The following is a 21724-nucleotide window of genomic DNA, read 5'->3' on the forward strand; positions in this document are numbered from 1 at the left end:
AGTAACCAATGGGGGGAGCGGGAGGATGGTGGCGGTTTACTGAGTTGGCGGCGCGGGAGTTTTAAAATTGTTCTCGGTGGTCTGGGCGAATCTCGGGACTTTACAGCAACAACCTTTCGTATCTTGAAAACTTTCGTATGTAGAGCTTTGGTATGTCGTACCGGTACACTGTATATGCTAGGCTAACTTGTTGATGTTATTCAATTTCTCTTAGTACTGAATTATCATGAGCCAATAATGCATTGAACCTAGAGAATTAGCTGAAATAATCATTACTATGCCGTATATGTTTAAGTATACTGTGCAGTGTTGGGTACGCTACAAGTATACTGTGTAGTGTAGGGTACGCTACCCTACATGTAAAGATGATACTGATTACCCTAGTGTAGGCTAGGCTATATTTGAGATACGATTTTTTCGACATACGATGGGTTTTTCGGAACCTAACCCCTTTTAAGTAGGAGAATACCTGTACAGGCAGTCCCAGTTATCAGCAGGGGTTCTGTTCTCGGCAATGCGCTGATAAGCGAAAACTGCCATTAACAGAAACTTGGTGATTTATGGCGCTGATATCCTGTTAATGGCGCCTCCTTTAGGTATGTTATGGTGACATAAATCTGTTATTGGTACCTTATGACACCAATAACCAGAACTCAGTATGTTACGGCGCCATAAAACTGGATTGCCAAAAACCAAGTCTGCTATTAACCAGGGACTGCCTGTTCTGCTCAGTGTTCTATCATTTGTACGGTAAGGTAAATTCTATGGGCTAAGAATATTCTTTGTAATTTCTTCTAAATGTTCTACTTTTCTTAAGGGTTCTGGCAAAGAGTCTAAGCATCAGCGTCTCTGACAGTTAACGACAGATCAGGAGAAAATAGACATGATTGTTATGTTAAGAGAGGGCAAAAGTCATGGAGAAGTAGCAGCATGATTGAAAGTGCAGTTGCCTGCTTAGAGAATGAGTGTGAACAGGGTAAAATACTTTGGGAAATCATTCTTGGAGGAGAACTCGTCGCCCTCTTTACTACCATCCCACCAACAGACCAGGACTTTGAAGAATTTTGTGGTTTTTTTGTGGTTGTATAAATTGATCAGGGAAGTTGGGCAGATATAGACAATGGTCAAGGCATGGGATAACAATTAAGAAAGGACCACAAATTTTATCAATGCTGTTAGTGAACCAGTGCATCCCGATCATAACACCTTTGTGAGAATGTGCAAGTACCTCCATATGATGCAGCCTCCTGAAACCCCTGACAAAGCACCTCCCTCCTGAAGAAGGTGAAGAGACATCCTCAGAGGAGATGTAACTCCTCTACATACTTTACTGTGCAGTCTATTCATCATCATTCATCAGACTGCACAACTAATATCATCATCATCTGTAATCAACATTCATCACCAGTAAGTACTTGTATGATATAATAATATTATACTAATATCACATAAGTATTATACAGTAAATATGAAAATACAGAATATTACTTTACGAAAAAATTCGCATCCGCAAATACTACTTGGGACCCGCGAATATTTTTATAAATATGTTCCACAGAAAAACACATGAATGAGCTAGTCCTCCCATGAAAATTTTCTAGATAGGTTCCACAGAAAAATCCGCAAATAGGTGAGTCCATGAATCTCAAACACAAATATGGGGGTTCACTGTAATATAGAGATTTCCCATGACGTAGAAAAGTCCACACCTTTCAGACCCAGAACTAATCATAGAACAGTTCTATACCCCCTTGATGGCTGACACAGAGAGTAGCTTCTCCCTACAGAGAAATATGAGGAAGTCAGCTCCTTGTTGAATAGAAGTTCCGACTGAAGAGAAACCCTGTTGATGACACCAATCGCAGTAGACGGCCCATTTTCCTTGGTACGCTGCTGTAGATGATTTTCTGAGATAGCCAGACATCTCTGGTGCTGCTCTGCAAGAAAAGCCTCTCACTTGCTGGAGATGCTGGATATGGTCTCCAGCAATGAAGAGATTGGGAACCCACTAATTAATGAAACCCCTTGATGTGTGGTTGGCAAAGAAGGTTGTGCCAGGAAACCTTCCTCTGTACCTCAGTTAGCAGAGCTAGAATATCGGGGTACCATTCTGCATGTGGCCACAAGGGAGCCACTAGGATCATCCTCCTGAGGTTCTGAGAAGTCATTACTCTGTTTATTACTTGACGGATGAGGCAAAAGGGGGGAAAGGTGTAAATATCCAGGTTGTACCAAGGGTGTTGCAGTGCATCTTCTGTTACACCCCAGGGATCTGGAACAACCGAACAAAATACCTCTGGATTTCTGTTGTATCTGGTTGCAAAGAGATCTACTATTGGCCTTCCCAACAGATGGAACAGCCTTTCCACTACTTCCTAGCACTTGTCCCCCATGACTCAGCTTGTCTGCCACAACATTCCTGTCACCTGGAATGTATCTGGCAGAGAGATCCACTGAGTGAGTCCCCGTCCTGGTGTAATTGTATTGTCAATTTATGAAGTCGACGGGAAACTAGCCCACGTGTTTGTTGTAATATGCTACCATCTTGGTATTGTCGGACATGAGGACCATGGAGTGTCCTATCACCCTTTCCTGAAATTCCTGAAGGGCTAGAAAGGCTGCTTTTAGCTCCAGGATGTTGATGTAAAGCTGTTTGTCTTGGTGATCCCACACCCCTGAAGTCAGAAGAGCTTTCAAGTGTGCTTCCCAACCCTTGTTTGAGGCATCTGAGAACAGAAGAATCTTTGGAAGGGGAGAGTGAAAATCACTACTATGGTTAGGTTCCTGTCGTCCAGCCACCGTACAAAGTCCTGTCTCACTTCTTTTGCGAGAGAAACCCGGAAGAAGGAGAATTCCTTTAAGGGAACGAAAACACTTTCATCCCTTGAAGGAGACAAAAAACTTTCATCCCTTGAAGGGGACGAAAACACTTTCAATCTCCATTGAAGGGGTCGAAGGTGAAGATGTCTGGGATGAATGAGCTTTGCCAGGGATGACAGGTAACCAAGAACAATTTGGCACTGATGTGCTGGCTGCTTTTGTCTGGAGAGGAAGGACTGAACGATGTTCCTGAACTTGTCAATGTGTTGGTGTGATGGAAAGACCCTTGCCACTGTTGTGTCTATATGCACCTCCAAGTAAAGGATTCTTTGGCTGGACATGAGATTTGACTTCTCCAAATTTATCACTATGCCTAAGCTGTGGCAAAATTGGAGTAGTAGATGGTCTCTGACTAGGATTAACTTTACCCAAGAACTTGCCAGTCGTTGGATATCCATTGAGAATGAGCCTAGGTTGAAATTAGGATGAACACTTGTTAATACCTGTGGGCCAGTTAAAAGACCAAACCAAAGCAGCCTGAATTGGTAAACTCTCTCTCCCAGACTGAAGCAAGCAAAGAAACTTCCAGGAAGATTGGTAGATTGGAATCTGGAAGTATCCTATGTATCCTTCAGCTTTATTGAGCCTGAAGTTGTTCTTCCTGATAGCTGCTAAAACTGTTTGAGTTTCATCTTGAATTGAGTCTTTCTGATGAAAAGGTCTATGACTGATCTGCAATTGCCCGATGCTTTTGGAACCAGAAACACATGGCTGTAGAAGCCTCAATATTGATCCTTCACGATCTCCATGGTTCTGCTCTCCATCATTTTCTTCACTTCCTCTTGGAGAGCTCGATGCTTCAGCAAGCCTCGAGTATACGTTCTTTGGTGAAGAGGACACTTGGAGAGGGGAGGGGGAAGCTTGAAGGGGAGTAGATATCCCACCTGTAGAACATCTGCTACCTACGTAGGCCTCCACTCCATACTGCTGCCAAGTTGCCAAGTGCCCCCCCCCCCCCCCCCCCCCCAAAGGCAATGAGTTGGGGGAGGTGCCTGCTCTATTGTCTTCCTCTAGCCCTGCCTCTGCCACCTTTTCTGGGTCTGGAAGAACAGGGCTGAAATGGACGCTGCTGAGTATTCTTGTTGAAGAAAGCGTAGGTAGGAGGCCCCCACATGGGCTCACTGTGCTTTTGACGTCTTTTAGGCAAAGTGTACGTAGCATGTGATCTGGGCTTTAAGCTACGTTAGCATGAGAAGGACCAGACAATTCACCGATGGCATAGTGCACAGGACAGTCATTGTTGCCTGCTTTTTCATCTGTTGATTGGTGTGTCAACCTGGTCTTAGGAAAGAGAGATTAGGAGATTAGAATATCTCCATTTGTCAGTGCGAAGATGGAATCCTTGCCAATAAATCTGGAGACCTAAGAAAGGGCAGAGTAAATGAGCCAAGTATGAAATAATCTTGCCACCAGACTGTAACAGTTTGAGGAAGGTGGCACTGTCCTCACTATTGCTAACCATGGAGGCAGAAGAGATTTTGCACATAGGTCAAACCATGAAACTGCCTGAAATGCCATAGAAGCAGTTACTATCTCCTTTGTAGCCAACTCTTGGTGTGTGAAGGAGGTGCCCTCTGTCTTAAATTGTCCTAATGATAGGCCTAGGCCTAATTAATAGGTCTAGATCGATGTGTCTTGCTTGTAACACATCCGTGGTTGTTATGGAGAAATGTATATGCCATGGAGGTGGTGGAGAGATCAAATTAAAAGACTCACTAGATCGAAGTGAATTGTCCCATCCAGAGACCAGAGAATTCACCAGGTTGAGAATGTAGAGCATGGCAGACCCAAAGATGCCTTCATTTCTTTCTTTGGCCCAACCAGGGTTTCGAGAACCGAAGAAAAATCTGAAGTGGTAGCCACAGTCTCTTCAGCCAGGTCGTTGTACCCGTGAACGAGTTCTACGGGTTTCGCATAGCTTTTTATAAATTTTTGATTGTCAGCATCTAGGGGGAGAGGGTCTACTACTTTCGGGCTATGGGGTTCTTGATCCATCCTGTCAACTGAATCAGATGCAACAAAAATATCCTTGTTAATTATACTGGGGCATAAGATCGCACAGGGCCTAAAACCTTCTTGGGAGCATAAAGTTCTGCAGAACAAGAAGGTGCCTTGTCTTGATCAGTCACATTCATGAGAATGGCAGCACATAATACAATGAGAAGATGAAGGCCGTGGTTGGTTGCCAGGCTGTGTAGGGCTCCTGTTACATGGAGAATGGTCACAGCTGTGCTTATTATAATGAGATGACACCATGATTGGTTGCACGACCATGTAGAGCTCTCATTACATGAAGAACGGTTGCAGCCTTGTGAGTGAAATCGTGGACCATGAGATGTAAGAGAATGATCCAGATCCTGAGAATTCCCTCAACGTTAACCTCTTAATGGGAGCTTTGTCATCCTTCACGGTTTTGGCAATAACACTTCGTTCCTTGATCAGGATGAGTAAAAGAAGACCAGATAATTGTGACTTCTTGCAGAGAAGATCGATCCGCAGATTTGTGGTTCTTTAATGAGATTTCTCTCAACTTGTGTGCTGCTGCATGGGAGTCTGTAATTGGGCGACATTTGTAGGCTAAAGCAGAAGACAAGGTTGTGACTTAATAGGCAAATGGCTGTGCAAAGCAATTAAGTTCGGGGCAGCTCTAGATGAAGCATGGATAAGTTCAACATGGTTGTGTCTAGGTGAATGTGGACTATGATTTAGTTATGCCTTACCAGAGGAAGCCAAAACCACCAATGTGGCTTGTAGCTGAATCTCAGGGGGTTACAGGGAACTATTTCAAAATATGCCAATTAATTCAGAAAAAAGTAGGAACTACTACACCGGGAGATATATCTCGTTGAAAAATAGTTACCTTATCCATGCCAAATCATGCACACAATCTGTAATACTATCCAACCTTAAAACAAGTGATGATGATATTAAGTTAGATGTCAAACCCCACCTAAATTTTAGCTACGGAAGGGGTCTTTTTTTAACAAAGATCTGTATGAATTTACAGAGGAGATACTGGCCATGTGTCCATTAAATGTATGGAAAGTACACAAAGTCCCAGGTACATCAATGATTATCCTTACTTTCCAGGATGCTGATGTACCTTCCCATATTATTATTGAAAATGAAATTATTAAAGTTCGACCATTCAAGCAGAAGCTGCTGCAATGTTTTGTTTGTTTTAAATTTGGACACCCGTCAAAAGTTTGCAAAAATGAAAAAATGTGTGGTATTTGCTCCAAGTCTTACCATGGAGAATGTGCACTTGTGGCCAGGTGTTTAAATTGCAACTCAAATCATAAATCCACTGACAGGAGCTGCGAGCTGTATAAGTTGGAAGAAGCTGCCCTTAACAAATCCAATTAATCCAATTTAGAACATATAAGTGTGGGATATGCCAAAGATTATTAAATAAATCAAATAGCTATGCAAAGGCATTAAAATCAAACCCACCTAGTACTGCCAATAGTTCTAGAAAAAGAAATATACCATCTAATGATAAAATGCTCCATGATGAGGTAAGCATATTGCCTTCTTAGGCTTTGCCACAGTGTACTAACAGTGGGGCATTGCCCATCCGTACAATTTTCATCCCCCCATTACAATAAGTAGTACAAACCTCTCTCAGGCCATGTCCTTGCCTGATTTGATGGAGGTTCCACTTAAAACCAACTTACCTGGTGCACCTGTTGTGGGGAAGGTGCAAAAACCTAGAAGCCCACCGCCTATTAATTGAAAAAGAGAGAGACCTCCATCTCTCTCACCCCTTTCCTTAAGAAACATTAAAGCTATGACATCAAATAAATTTGATGTTTTATCTGTTGATGTTTTCGATCAACTGGAAGATAACTTGAATAAATCAGAAATTCAATTTGAGGTCCCACCATCCCACCTCAACTAATAGATCGAAAGGACACAAAGAAAAAAAGACAAACATAAAACCAAATATATCAAGATCATCTCTAAAGAAACCTACAGGAAATAATGTTAGATTAAAAATTGCCAATGGGAAGACCTCATCCAAGATGTCTTCCAGTAATAATCCATAGTATTCTCCTCCATTTTGTAATGGAATTGTCAGGGTTTAAGGGCCAAATATGAAGAACATAAGCTCCTAATTCATGAGCAGTCCCCCATAATTGTATGTCAACAATAGAGCAAGCTTGATGCTAATACTCCTTGTCCTCGAGAGTATGTTAGCAATAGAACACCATACAATCAACAAGCAGGGAGCCATGGCAGAAGTCTCATGTACATTCGTGCTCTCTGCACCTACCTCCAAATGATAATATTTTGTATGATAATTTAGTAGAGGTGATTCACAACCCCCCAACCTTTTCTCTACTGGAGATTTCTTTGAATGGTAGACATCCTTTACGGGTGATGTTTTAGCAAACACAAGGGGCAATATATATTATCAATTGTGGAAAATGAGGATGTCGGACTCCTTAATACAGGAGACCCCCCACACTTTCATGTCCAGACAGGTACCTTGTAGTGCATTGACCTATCAATCGCAAGCTCTAATTGCCTTCTTGATTTCGATTGGAGGACATTAGATGATTGTCATACTAGTGATCATGCACCATTCATTATTAACACCAACAATGGTCCACCTTTACAGAGATCACCACGATGGAATCTTGACAAGGTGGACTGGGATAGATTTCGTGAGCTAAGCGAAATTGAAGGGAAAGCAGAACATTTTGAAAATATTGATGATGCCATAGACATGCTGAATGGAAAACCCTTCATACAGCAGGAGTCAATTCAATTCTGAAAACGACTGGGGTTTTATTCAAACGACGACCAGGCCCCTGGTGGTCTTCAGAACTAACTGCCCCGCAGAGCCACAAGAAGGTCTTTAACTCGATTGCGCAGACGCCATACTTAGGAGAATTTAATTATATATAAGAAATGTAAAGCACAGTTCTGTCATGCCATGAAAGAAGCTAGGCGCCAGTCTTGGGTGTCTTTTGTTTCCTCCATTAACAGTAGAACGCCATCATCTTCTATGTGGAGGAAAGTAAAAAAGATAGCAGGCAAATTCACCCCCAACCCACCACCAGTGTTGAAGGTGAATGATCAGTATGTGACTGAGCAACTGAGGTTAGCAATGCCCTGGCTGATCATTTCTAAAACATGTATCATGCAAGTGTGAACCAGCTCCTGGTCACCAGTTTAGGAGCATTGAAGAAAAGAAAATTATAAATTTGCAACAGGAAGGGAAGAGTCATACAACTCTCCTTTTACTGAAAGAGAATTTGACTTTGCACTTGCTACGTGTAATGATACAGCCCCTGGACCCGATGGAATTCCATATGCAATGATTAAACATGTACCTGTTAATACCAAGTTATTTTATTTTAAGCATTATTAACAGAATATGGTATGATCATAGTTATCCAAGTGTTTGGGCACTAGCCATTATTTAGCCTTTTTAAAACCCGGTAAGGATAAGTTTTTAGCTGCAAACTATTGACCAATTGCATTGACATGTTGTTTATGCAAGATCATGGAGAAGATGGTCAATGTAAGACTGTATAGTACCTGGAAAAGAAGGGTATTTTATCACCTTTCCAGTGTGGATTTAGAAAAATACATTCAATGACTGATGTGTTAATACGACTGGAATCCTCTATTTGTGAAGCCTTTGCTTCTAAACAGCACCATGTAAGTCTTTTTTGACCTGAAAAGGCATAGATACTGCATGGAGATATGGTATACTTAAAACCATTCATAAATTGGGATTACGAGGAGAGTTTACCATTGTTCATTCAATCATTTGTTTCACATAGATTTTTTCAAGTGAGAGTGGGGGGAAACTATCAGAGAGGAAATGTCAGGAAGAAGGAGTTCCCCAGGGTAGTGTGCTAAGTGTAACACTATTTGCACTAGCCATTAATGGATATCGTCTGTCATTCCCCAAGATATTCTCTCAACATTATTTGTAGATGATCTCTCCATATCATTTGCTGGATTTAGAATGTCGATGGCTGAAAGAAAACTACAACTCTCAATTGACAAAATTATTTAAGTTTTCAACAAGCAAAACTACTATTGTCCATTTCTGTCTTATTCGGGGAGTACACCAGACCCAGATATATACATCAAGGTCAACGGATCCCATGTGTAATTGAAGCTAGATTTTTAGGTTTGATATTTGATTGCAGGTTGACATGGGTTCCTCACTTAAAGGCGTTAAAAAGTTAAGTGTCTTGAGGCTCTGAATCTTTTAAAAGTATTGTCCCATACATCATGGGGGGACAGATAGCAAAACTATTTTAAAATTATACAAGGCCTTAATATTTTCAAAAATTAGTTATGGGTGTGAAATATACTCCTCAGCCACCCCAAGCTGATTAAAGATATTAGATTCTTTACACCATGCTGGTATTAGATTGTCTACAGGAGCATTTAGAACTTTGCCTATCCCAAGTCTCCTTGTTGACGCTGGAGAATTAACTTTAGACCTTTACCGAAAGTCTTCTATTCTTCGGTATTGGTATAGGTTGCAAAGACTTCCTAATTCTTTAGCCTGTCAGACTGCAAACTTTGTAAGGCATCGTAGATATTTTGAGTTACACCCAAAATCTCCTCAACCTTATGGTGGTTTTTCGGTTAAAACAATTAATAAACGTCTTGATACGGCAAGTAATAGAGTTCTTCCATTTAGGATATCACCAACCCCTCCATGGAAATTACCAGATATCTTTTTAATATTTATTGGTATAAAAAAAAAGAACATGACTGAATTAAAAGCTAGGTCTCTCTTTCATGAACACGTTGATGAACAGGAATCGACTTTTATATATACAGATGGCTCCAAATCTGATGCTAGCGTTGGATTTGGAATATATAGTAGCTCTTTTAATTGTAGAGTTGCACTTCCTCTAGTTTCTTCCATATTTACTGCAGAACTATATGGCATATTAACCGCTATTGTGAAAATAGCATTAAAAGAGGAAGGCAATTTTACCATTTTTAGTGATGCAAGAAGTGTCCTTCAAGCTTTAAAAGTTTTTAATTCTAGTAACCCTTTGGTTTTAAAGATTTTAGAGTGGCTTTTCATCATTGGTCTGAAAGGTATAACAGTTCGGCTTTTCATCATTGTCTGAAAGGTATAACAGTTCGATTTTGTTGGGTTCCGGCACACGTAGGTGTGCGTGGAAATGAGGAGGCAGATTCACTGGCAAAAAATGCGGCAGCCGAGTTGTTACCAAGAAGGTATCCCAAAACCCTGTAATGATTTTTTACGTACAATTAAGAAATTTATTTATAATAATTTAACGAAGGTGATATCCCTTGGAAGTATAACGGGATGCCACAAAAGTGGGAGACTACTCTTTGTCGTCTCCGATTTGGTCACACACTGATGACACGAGTTTCTGTTAGCTGGCCAACACCAACCATATTGCAATGACGGTTTGATACCCTTGACAGTGAGGCATTTGCTGACTGAATGCCCCCCCCACCCCCCCCCCCCCCCTCCCTTATAGCGCGAAAGAAATATAAATCTGTTTGAGGCTCGAGGTGAGGATGGCAGGTTCATCTGCCAAGATTCTTTTGGACACAATGTGTCGTACAATGCTAGCAGCATTTTTGCTTCAGAAGCAGGTCTTCTGGAAACTATTTAACTTTCTAATGACGTATTTGCTTTTAGGTTTTAATTGAATATTTCATTCTTTATTTATAATAAACTATATCGGCGTCAATGACCTTCGATGTCAGGATGCCAGAAAACTTCCAATCATTCATTCATTCATTGGCAGATTGTCTCGTTTGTAATTTTTTCTTAAGTTTTATTTCAACAACGACTTTCACCTTCACAAATGATTCCTGATCCCCTGTACCTGCTGAGAGCAACTAGATTCACTAAACAGCAGTACCAATATGCAGTAAATATGCCTCTGTCAAACTCTTTAGTTCCAGAGGTCCTTTATTCCTTACACTTTGCACTGTAGAACAGCCTCCCCAAGGATGTCGCGCAATTTGAACTAAGAAATTCAAGCAAAAATTCTTACCCTATTACTATTCTTCTTACAATTTATTTTTATATTATTTTTTTTTTGTTTAAAATAAGTGGTATGTCTTCTTTCTGTATTTCCCTTTACTTCCTAATTAACACCTTATTCTTAGGGAACTTGAATTTCAAGTCAATGGCCAAAGTGGTATTGTTCCATATGAATAGTTTTTCATCTACTGAATATAATAACAACAATATACTACTAATATATAAAACCAATCAAACCTAATTACTGAGCATCATATATGCCAATGTAATAAATTCATTACTGTAACCCTTCTACTAGATGACTTTAATGCCCACAATCCTTTGTTGGATTCAAATTTTTGAGATTTGAAAATAACCTGTTTTTAAAATGAAAATGATACAAACACTACAAACATAACCATAGTATTAATTCATCTTTTAACATTTATCCAACACCCAAAGTATGAAGTCATCTGGCAACTCAATGCTGCAGCCCTATAGCAAACAATTCAGGTGGCATGGCTTAGATGGTTTATATTATAAAGATTATTATCCAACAATAACTTATTTACAAGCCTATTCACGTAATTCCATAGCACATCAATCTACATAAAGCAAACTTGGAAAATTAAGCTCAGTTCAGCAGACAAATTTCACTTTATCATTTTAAATCTGTTCAATTATGTTAATAAAACAAGCTCAAGCATTCTTCATTTATATAAAACCTTTGGTACAAAATAAAACTACAGGTAATACTGTAAAGGAATACCTAGCAAGAACATGCAGTGTAAATACAGCTAACATTACTCCTTAAATGTTTTCCCAATGGAATGAATGGACAAAGACTTTAATGGCAAGCACATATTGTGGTTATGCCACAACTGCCTGGAGAAGGAAGGAGAGAAGAAGAAGAGGAGCAAACACATAAGGTACTGTGGATGCATTGCAAAGGAAGCCATTGCAAAAGCATGCATGTTCCGAGAACAGGCCCGGAATGCCAGCAGCTTGGCAGATCTCCTCATAGGTCTTGTCAGCACAGCCTTTCTTCACACCCACATTGTCACCTAAAATGGAGTTTAAAAGAACATATGTATGGAATGTATGGAATTAGTTTATAGTGACAATCAATCACACAGTTTTGTACCTGGGGCAATTTCATTTTCATTTGAAGGAAGCTGGAATATCCAAATTCCACCACTCTCTTAAGGAATAGTCATATTGCTTTACAAAACTGGTGAATACATACATATACAGGTGGTTGAAAGACAAAGTACAAATTATGTAAAATTATTTTTAGGTGGTTGAAAGACAGAAGTATAAATTATGTAAAATTATTTTTAGCACCTTTAATACACTTTACACAATATAGAAAATAATCATAATAGTACAATATGTGTGATTCACTTAACAGAAATGGTGACAACTGCCAAAATGGAAATTATTAAAAATGTAGAAATTTCTGTGAATAATTCGTCATTTGGATACACATATCACATTTTTTACTCCAAATTACCAAAGGAGCAACAGTAGCATGACAAGTTTTCATGAACTAAGTACGGTATCTACTTTCGAAGGACAGAAAAGCTAAACTGAGTGTTTATCTCCGAGTAAACAGGTCTAAGTACGTAATAATTTGTCAGGTTACTGTTATACGTACTCATCAGCCAAAAATGGTTGCCTTTAGCCACTGGACAGAGCAAAGAGCTATTTGGAGTACATATAAAAAAAAAATCATTTTGAGATTACAGAAAGGGGATGGGGGATTTGAGATAGCCACCTACTTATATTCCCAAGTTGTACCCAACAGTTTCTTTTTAGGTTAAATTATGTTTGGTTAAATTGTTAACCTTCAGCTGAAGCATATACTTGATTCATAGCTCAAAATAGGTATAACTGTATTTAAATTAAATTAAAGTTGTTCTTTTTCCAAAGGTAAACAGCTGTCTGTTGGAAAAATGTTCTCTTGCAACTGTCATTGACACATAGTCGGTCTTTATTGCTATAATTCATCAGCCAAGAAGGAATTCAACAATCAGTTATGTAGTTAATACCTTACAAGCTACATTCCAGCTATACCATAACAGATAAGAACTAAAATCAGTAACGAATTCTGAGTATATTTGTTGTAATATATTCTCGTAAATTTATTGAGATCGAAGATGCAGTAACTTTTAAATTATACATGTCTTTTCTACTATTTCTTTGTAGTACTTTTATTTGAAAAATTAAAATTATAACTGACATTCTTTCTAATATTTTTTTTATTTGAAAAATTACCATTATAACTGGTATACTATAATAAAAGATAAGAACCAAATCCAACAGCAACGCCTGGGTATATTTATGAGCAAATATATAAAATTACGTACATCATTGTGAGAGAGAGGCAGTACATGCTCCCTTCAAGTCAAGATCACAACTAACCCTCTCATGAGCCACTCATTTGATTTTTGCCAGTCTATAAGTTGTCATTAGTTAATTTAAGGGCTATAGAAGTAATGGCACCTCTTTCCTGCCCGATTCCCCCAAAATTGATGGCACATAATAATGTTACTCACCATGAGTAAATACGTCGACCACCCAAAACCTTTTACAGTATTGCTACTCCTGTGAGCATATCCATCCATTAAGGGTTAAGCTGGCCTTACAGTAGCACAGGCTGTCACGCAAAAAGGCCTTTTCTTAGATGTCAATTATAAAATTGATGTTTCAACTCCTCTCTAGGCTTCTTGAAATGTTGTGGTAGGCAAATTCCACAACTTTTATCTCTTATTTTACTAGTCACTGCTTTTAGTTTCAGCTCCTCTGTATCTAACCCCCTACAAAGCTTGTTTCCATTGTTTTTTGTCAGCACATTGGCTGCCCTACTCCACATAGCATTTATCATCATGCAGATTCCTACATTCATTATAGCAAGTTTATATAATATAAAACAAAGTACGAGAGATGAAGAACAGGGTTAAAAACATACCTAGGCTGCCTCCCATTGAGAAGCATGAGTTTGTACAGAAAATGATGCTCCGAGAACCACCTATTTCTTGTTGATAGCACAGAAAGGCCTCAGCTGAAAATTGAAGCTAAATTAGAGTACGTATAGAAAAAAATGAAACTGCCTTTCTACTTGGTCTGTTGTCAAGTTCTTAAAGTATTAGTTTTATAGACATAACTGTAAAGTTGCATTAAAGCTATTAAAAATTATAAAAATTCCTAGAAATTATTCAGGATACAAAGAAGAAATTATCTCTACTAAAAATTAATATTAGTAAATTTAATTACAGTATCTGTCATGATCTTGGTCAAAATTTTCAATTTATGACATTATTTCAAAAGTTCAAATTACAGTATGTACTTACAAAAATGGATGACAGTAACCAAAAGTACCAAACTTGCTAGTGTGGTCTTCATCCTGAAACTAAAAAGAATTATTAGATTATAAGCAATCTTTTACAATAAGAACCTTTGGCAACTGAATGCTGCAATTCTACCCAACAATTTCATATTAGTGGATAAGAGTATAAATGCATTAATATTTGGTAAGCATAGATCCAGTTTCAAAAATTTTAACAAAACCACTACGTATCTGGGATACTTGGTTATAATTGGCGTTTATATTGACAAAATCCCGAATTTGAAATAAAAGGTTGTGGTCTGTATGTGTATCCCAGGATACTAAAAATCACCTAAAATATTTTATTTGCTCCGACAGAAATATAAACCACTGCCTTTCATGAGATATAAAACTCTAAGTGGGAGGAAAAATCCCTCAACTATCCCTCAACTGACTGGCTAGCCGAGTCTCACTTGGAAATGCCATGCTCCCGATCTTCAGTGAACAGGGGACCAATGACTACAGCAACCTCCAGTACACTATGATAAATTTTGAAAGTAATTTGTATTTTTCCTAACTAGACTAACCTGAGGTCCTTATGTAGAATTACAAGCAATCCTGGTTGACGGCACTCGGTTAGCACCATAAATTTGGCAATTTATGGCGCCATAACATACCTAACAGAGGCACCATTAACCGAAACTTGGTGCCATAAATCAGAGTTTCGGTTAATGGCGGTTTTTGCCGCCGATAACCAGGAACTGCCTGTACTATTCAGCAAAGCTGGAAATCGTCCGTTCAAGTTTAACAAGGTGGTATGATAGATAGCTAGCTTAACGGCCAGGTGGGAGGGACTCCCACCTGGTCAGTAGAGCGTCATTTTACTTTCAGGGCCGGTAATTGTGTCGGCTTGAGGGGTGGTATGAGGTGGGAATTAAGTATGTAGACCTCAGGTTTGTATAGTTAGGAAAAAAACAAATTACTTTCATGTCTTACATAATTTACAGTTTTTGGCCTTCACATAGGAAGACTTACTTCTTGGAGGGAGGAAGGTGAATAAGTCTCTGAATTGAATGGTAGTTTGCCACACCTAGGTCTTCTTCCTGGTCAAAAGATCAAGGAAAGACTTTACCTCTTGACAAAATGAACAAAATATATAGGAACTGTATGTTTGATTGTCTGACTTCTGGGCACTTTCTCGAAATGATGGGTATAAAGCAACATCATTCGAGATAAAAGTGTAGGTATAATCTTTATTGGTTGGAGATAATGATAAGGCCATAAAAAGCAATTGGTTCACACTGTCCGTCCCTCTCTCCATGTTCTAGAGAGAGAGAGAGAGAGAGTGTAGGTATAATCTTTATTGGTTGGAGATAATGATAAGGCCATAAAAAGCAATTGGTTCACACTGTCCGTCCCTCTCTCCATGTTCTAGAGAGAGAGAGAGAGAAGGGTTTGCTTCTATAAAATATGAGAAATTATAGAAAAGAAGCTGTGTTGTATGCACTCACCATGTCAACGGGGGGCCTGGCGTGACCCCACACACCTTCAGAACCTGAGGAATCGACAGATTCTTTCAGAACGCAATGGACGGATCGATGCCCTAACTTGTGAGCACTCACACGGAACGTACTGGAGATGCCCTCACCTGAAGCAGAGTACGACCATTTGATTGTCTAATGAAGCCAAAAAGAAATAGTGTTCTTGAACACTTCTTTCTCAGTCGAGCCAGTGCTAATGGAGAGTCGTCAACACTCAGGCCTGGGATGTCGGGTCTTCTTCAGATGGCGCTGCAGCACTCGAACAGGACACAATAACATCTAATCTGGATCATTATCAACATAGTCCTCTAGAGAGGGGATCATAAAGGACTTGACTCTGGCATCAGGAAGTGATGGATTCTGAGTATTCACTACAAAATCCGGGATGAAATCGTGAGTAACCGATCCCCACCCCCTCGAGTGTTTAACATCAAAGGAAAGTCTGTGTAGTTCACCTACACTCTTAGCCGATACCAGGGCTAGCAGGAAAACTGTCTCGAGAGTTAGATCCCTGGTGGCCTAGTTAGGCTCTTAAGTTCGAGAGTTACATCCCAATTAGGGGACCTGAGTTCCCTGAGAGAGTCAAGACTTTCGAAGTTCTTCATGAGTAGGGATATCTCAAACGATGAGGAAGTATCCACATCTCTTAGGCAGAGGACTAGGCCCAGGGTGGCCCTATAGTCCTTAATTGCTGAGACAGAGAGGAGCTTCTGTCAGTGAAGAAAAATGAGAAAGTCCACTACCTACTAAATAGTGGCTCTGTGACCAGAGAGAGACCCTGTCCATGACACCAACCACAGAACACAGCCTATTTGCCTCATTAGACTGCAGAAAAGGATTGTCATAAATATATAGACATCTCTGTTGCTGCATGGTGAAAAGAGCCTCTCATTTGCAAGAGATGCTTCATAGTCTCCAGCCGTGAAAGTGTGAGCAACTCCACGGACTGATGGAACTGTTTTGCATGCGATTGACTTGGGAGGTTGTGCCAAGGTGGAATCTCTCTAGGTGCCTTGACAAGAAGAGCTAGCAGGTCCTGATACCAGGGGGCAGGGTCATTGTGAGATCCTTGGTGATCATTGCTCTGTTCATCACAGAGTGGAGCAGGCAGAACGCTGCAAGTTGTAAACGTTCAGGTTGGCCCATGGGTTGGGAATGATGGAGGAAAATACCTGGAGTTTCCCATTATGCTGGGTGGCAGAGAGATTGATTGATGGAAAACCCCAAAGATCAAAATGCCTTCTCATGATGTGCATTTGTTGGGACCATTCTGTTCCTGTCACTTGATCCTGGCTACTATATTCTTCTTGCTTGGTGTGTATTTGGCAGACAGCTCTCCTAGTGGGAGATAAGTACTAGCCTTGTTGACATTTGCACAATCATCACCAACACCGAGTGTCCTATCTTTCAATCTCTAAATTCTTGTAGAGCCAGGATGTGAAGGTGCTTGTCTTCCCAGTTCTACACACCTGAGATCATAAACTCATCCAGGTGTGCGCCCCATCCCTCGGTTGAAGCATCTGAGAATAGAAGCATCTTGGGAGGAGGAGTGTTTAGACACTCCCCTATTAGTACGAGGTTCCTGTTGTCTGCTTGGGTACAAGATTGGGTTTCTTGAGATTTACTACGACCCCTATATTGCAGCAAATCTTGAGAAGGCGATCCCTGTCTTGGAGCAACTGCAGACGAGACTTCTCCAAGACTAATTTATCGTCAAGGTACTTCACCAGACGTATCCTGTGTGAATGGGCCCATGGTGACTCGGGTAAACATATGCATGAACACCTGGGGAGCGGTTGAGAGCCTGAAGCAAAGGACCCTGAATTGAACTACTGTCTGCCCGTGGATGAAATCGTTCTCCCTGATGGAGGCAAGCACAGACCGCACTATTTCCATCTTACACCTAGTCTGATGAACGAATCGGTTCAGGGAGAGAGGTCAGTGACTGGCCTCCACTCCCCTGATTCTTTCTGGACCAGAAAGATTAGACTGTAAGTGCCTGGGGACCATTGCAAGAGCAGAAGACGTACTAGTCTGTTCCTACAAGCCAAAGCTTGTTGCGTGAGGACTATGTTCTCTGTTCCAGATGCTTCAGCAAGAGCCCCAGAGCTAAGCTAACCAAGTCTAGGTAAACCTGTTTTGTCGGCAGTGGTCGAGCACATAACATTTCTTCTGGCAAGGCAGAGTAGGGGGAAGTAGCCTGGCTGAACGGTTAAATCGGAGGAACTCTCTTCCCCAGAGATGAGTTACAGTAGACTTCCCATTTGCAGGGACTGGGTACCACACACACACGAATAGCTCAAGTCCATGAATACTTGGAACCCCTATAAAAACAATTAAAAAAAATTGAAAATGCATGTAGTACTAGAGTATTTTAATAATTTTATCACAAAAAGTGCATTTAGTCATGAAAAGGATATGAAAGTACAGTGATTTATGAATATTTCTCAGTGAAAAACATTGCGAATAGGAGGATTTTCCATGAATAGATAAATATGGTCCTTAGAAAAATCTGCAAATAGGTGAATCCGCATATAGCGGGGTAGACTGTAACCTCGTCCAATAACCCCTCTGCAAGGAGGACCACAGCAAGCCTACAGAGGCTCTGGGTCCCTTCTTGAGTCCCCAGAAACCTTCAAGGCCAGAAAGATGATCAGTGGATGTCGACGTGACCCCTACCCTAAGATTGTTGTGTTGAAGAACCAACAGTGCAATCGCAGCAGAGGTTCTCTGTATATTGAGAAAATCTGCATCACAGGGAAGAGGACCCGTGGGTCCTTCCTCAATACTCTCCCTGCAGGTGGGAGAACTTCACCAGAAGACCCCCAGCTTCCTGCTCAACCACTTGAGCTCACGAATGGGTAGGTCAGAGAACCTTGCCCGCTTTGTAAGTCCTCACGATAGGGCTGCGGCTAGATAGTGAGTGAGAATCATGAGCCCTCTGTCCAACTCATGCTTCCCGGTGTACCCCCCAAGAAGTCGACGGGACAGGAGAGGGAGAGCAAGTACCCTTACCTGTCCTGTCAGAACCCGCTGTGCTGACAGGCAAGGCAAGTGAAAAGCGATCACAACCCACTCTAGGAGAGTCCCTTCTATGGGCTGTCTGGAGGAGAGAAAAGGGCTCGCGAGAATGTGTTATGGCTCTTAAGAGGCGAGCAGACCTGTTTGTGTGAACTTGAATGAGGAGCAGGCCAGGGAGAGCAATCGCACACCTTTGGGCGAGTGCCTGTACTGTCCTTGCAACATAATCCAGTCATCTTCAAGACTGAAGTCTCCTGATAGAAAGACAATTCTAAGGGGGACCTCCTTGACATCACTCCCAGTGGGTGGAGCCTCAAGTCTGCAAGACCTTCACAGGACCCTCGAAACTTACTCAGACAAGTAGCACAAGGGGGAGGGGAAGCACCTGCTCGCTTAGACCCCATCCTCTCTCACGTGTCGGGACCGGTTTGTGGACTGATTGATTGAGCTACACTTCCCTTCTTGGACCTACCATGGAACGAAGATTCTGTGGATGACCTCTCTGTTTGAAAGTCCAGAGATTTTTGAGTAGAGGCAAGCAGACCACTACATTTTGAGGCAGAGTGCCAAGCCAGCGCCCGGCTCTCCTTGGAGGATTGAGTACCCCTGCCTCTGGAATCAGCAAGTCTCGAAGAAACTTGTGACTCATTCCCCAAGCCCAAAGACCTGGGTGAGCAAACAAGATCTGTGTCTTTCTAGGAGAGGGATATGGCCGTTTCCCAAGTCCCAGTATGGGTCTTCTTCCAGGAGGGAGGGGAGGAGGCAGAAGCAGAAGACAGCGATAACAATGAAGAAGGTGATACTTTCCTGGATCTCTTCTTCAACTTCTTCAAGAGGGTGTGGAGGATCTACTCCCTGTGGTTGGAGGAAGACACAGGAGCTGGAAAAAGGGGGCCAGCAACAGGCACTGCTGAAGACACAACAGGAGCGATGGTGGTTTTGAGAACTACTTCTGGGGTTGTCAGGGTGGAGTGCATGGATACACCCATTGGCATTAGATATTTAATTTGTGGATATGGTCACAGCAGAGGTGGAGGTGTGAGTCACAGGAGGAGCAGGGACTTTGGCTGCTCGAAGGTGACCCAGCAACCGTTGCATTGAAGGAACTCCATGGAGACCTAGGGATTGCCAGGTCTCTCGGAGTTTGTCCACCTCCATGCCAGAAAACAAAGTCAGGGTTGTGGGGGCCACCTTCATTTGAGCCAAGGGAGAAGGTTCTCCCTCCTCGCAAGCAAAGGTCACTGCGGAGAGTTAGTCCTGGTCCCCAGTTTTCCAACAACTATCTCCAAGATGAAGTGAGGGAAGATGATGAAGGGGAAGCCACTTTGCAGGAGGGGCAGCAAGGCAAGGAAGTCTCATTGAGGGAATAAAAACATCCAAGGGGTTGCTCGCAAGGTAGTCACTTGGAGAGCTTCTTCTTGCCTATTCCTCAACAAGTACATTGATCATTGCTCTGGGGACCAGTCACAGCAATCAGTAGACAGAATCAGGGGTGCACTCAAATCCTCAGCACAATGTGCAAAGGAAATGAGGACCCATGTTAGTGGAGAAGCAGAAATGGCTGCAAGCCTTAACCTTTAATGTCGCCGATTCTAGGCGGCTCATGATTTAGTGGTGTACTTGACTTCAAGGGGTCACGTATTGCTGCTCTCTCTCTCACACCTTTCGATATATTTGCTCATAAATGTACCCAGAGGTTGCTGTTGGTTTTAATTTTTATCTTTCATGATACTATGTTGGTTATATTTGTAATTAATATTAGAAAAAACATGCATAATCCAGAAAAGTTACTGTATCTCTGATCACAGTAAATTTACATAAATATTTTACAATTATACAGAGAATTGTTACTGGGTCAAGTTCTTATCTGTTTTGATATTGTGCAAGTTATAATATAGAAAAAAAACATGTATAACTTGGTAAAATTTACGATTGTCTTGTAAGAGAGGGCCCCCAAGAGATTGTAAATAGTAATTTTCAACTTGTGGAAGGTAGGGAGAAGTTTTTATAATTTTTTTTCTTACATTTTGTGCATTTGCATATCATCTACTTTCCATTGATGTGCATTTTTCTTTATTAGGCAGACCTCAAGTTTGGCTGGACTGGTGTGCTGCATTTTAATTTTTATTATTTTTTTTTTCCAGCCTAGCTGTTGAGTGAACCATGCCAGGTATGCATGGTAACTGGCTTACACTCCTGAGAATCAGATGGTAGTTGGGGTTGCTGTTCCATGAGATAAATCAAAAGGCAGCAAAGGGTCAACAAAAGACACAGTCCCACCCGGAAAGAAGCATTTTTGCAAATAATGATGAAAGCAATAGCAGGCAGGGCAGAGGGCAGGGAGGCACGTCTAAACAAATATGAGGGCCAAAAGTAAAGTGACACTACTGACTTGGTGGGAGGGCCTCCCACCTGATCGTTAAGTAGTTAACTATACCATGCCTCCTTGTTATAAGTAAAACAGCCGGTTTCCAGCTTCACTAAATAGTAATTCCTATAAAAACTGAAAGGTATGTATATTGTGTAGGAGATACTTATTTGCGTCCTAGAGAAGCTTACAAACTACACAACCTGTTGAGCACCCACCACAAGTCCTAAGAAAAGATACCAAGGACTTATGGTCAATATGCCTACAGTAAAATGGGGTGAAGGAATTCAGGCACTGCTAACCATGTGCCCTTATCATCTGTGAAACTGAAGTTTCTCTGAAAGGCTAGGGATGGGCCAATACCCTTGCTTTGTGAGCTCTTGCATGGACTAGATACCTATCCTCTTTGTAGGATGAACCATATATTCTCGATCACTTCATGAAGCCCAAAAGAAAGTGTCCTTAGACACTCCTCTTGTTCCTGCTTGTAAAACTAAGACCCTGGACACTGGCATAAAAGTTGGGTTCTTTTTTGATAGTGTAGCATGATTCTCACAGGGCACAAGAGCAACTTGCCTGGCTCCCCTGTAACG

General features: G+C 41.1%; 1 protein-coding gene and 1 long non-coding RNA gene across 2 annotated transcripts in view; one reads left to right on the forward strand and one right to left on the reverse strand.

Annotated features, from left to right (window-relative positions):
• Positions 1–6625, reverse strand: part of LOC135222638 (uncharacterized) — a 49707-nt gene extending 43082 nt beyond the window's left edge. The window contains exons 1-2 of the long non-coding RNA XR_010316302.1: positions 4597–6625; positions 1229–1385 (exon numbers count right to left, since the gene is read on the reverse strand). This is a non-coding gene — a long non-coding RNA (uncharacterized LOC135222638). The remainder of the gene's footprint in view (positions 1–1228; positions 1386–4596) is intronic.
• The window catches only part of LOC135222637 (uncharacterized), a 93230-nt gene that overhangs the window by 15921 nt on the left and 55585 nt on the right, over positions 1–21724 (forward strand). The gene's annotated exons all lie outside the window — the stretch shown is intronic.

The sequence above is a fragment of the Macrobrachium nipponense genome, chromosome 8 (assembly GCF_015104395.2).
Source record: "Macrobrachium nipponense isolate FS-2020 chromosome 8, ASM1510439v2, whole genome shotgun sequence".
NCBI lineage: Eukaryota > Metazoa > Arthropoda > Malacostraca > Decapoda > Palaemonidae > Macrobrachium > Macrobrachium nipponense.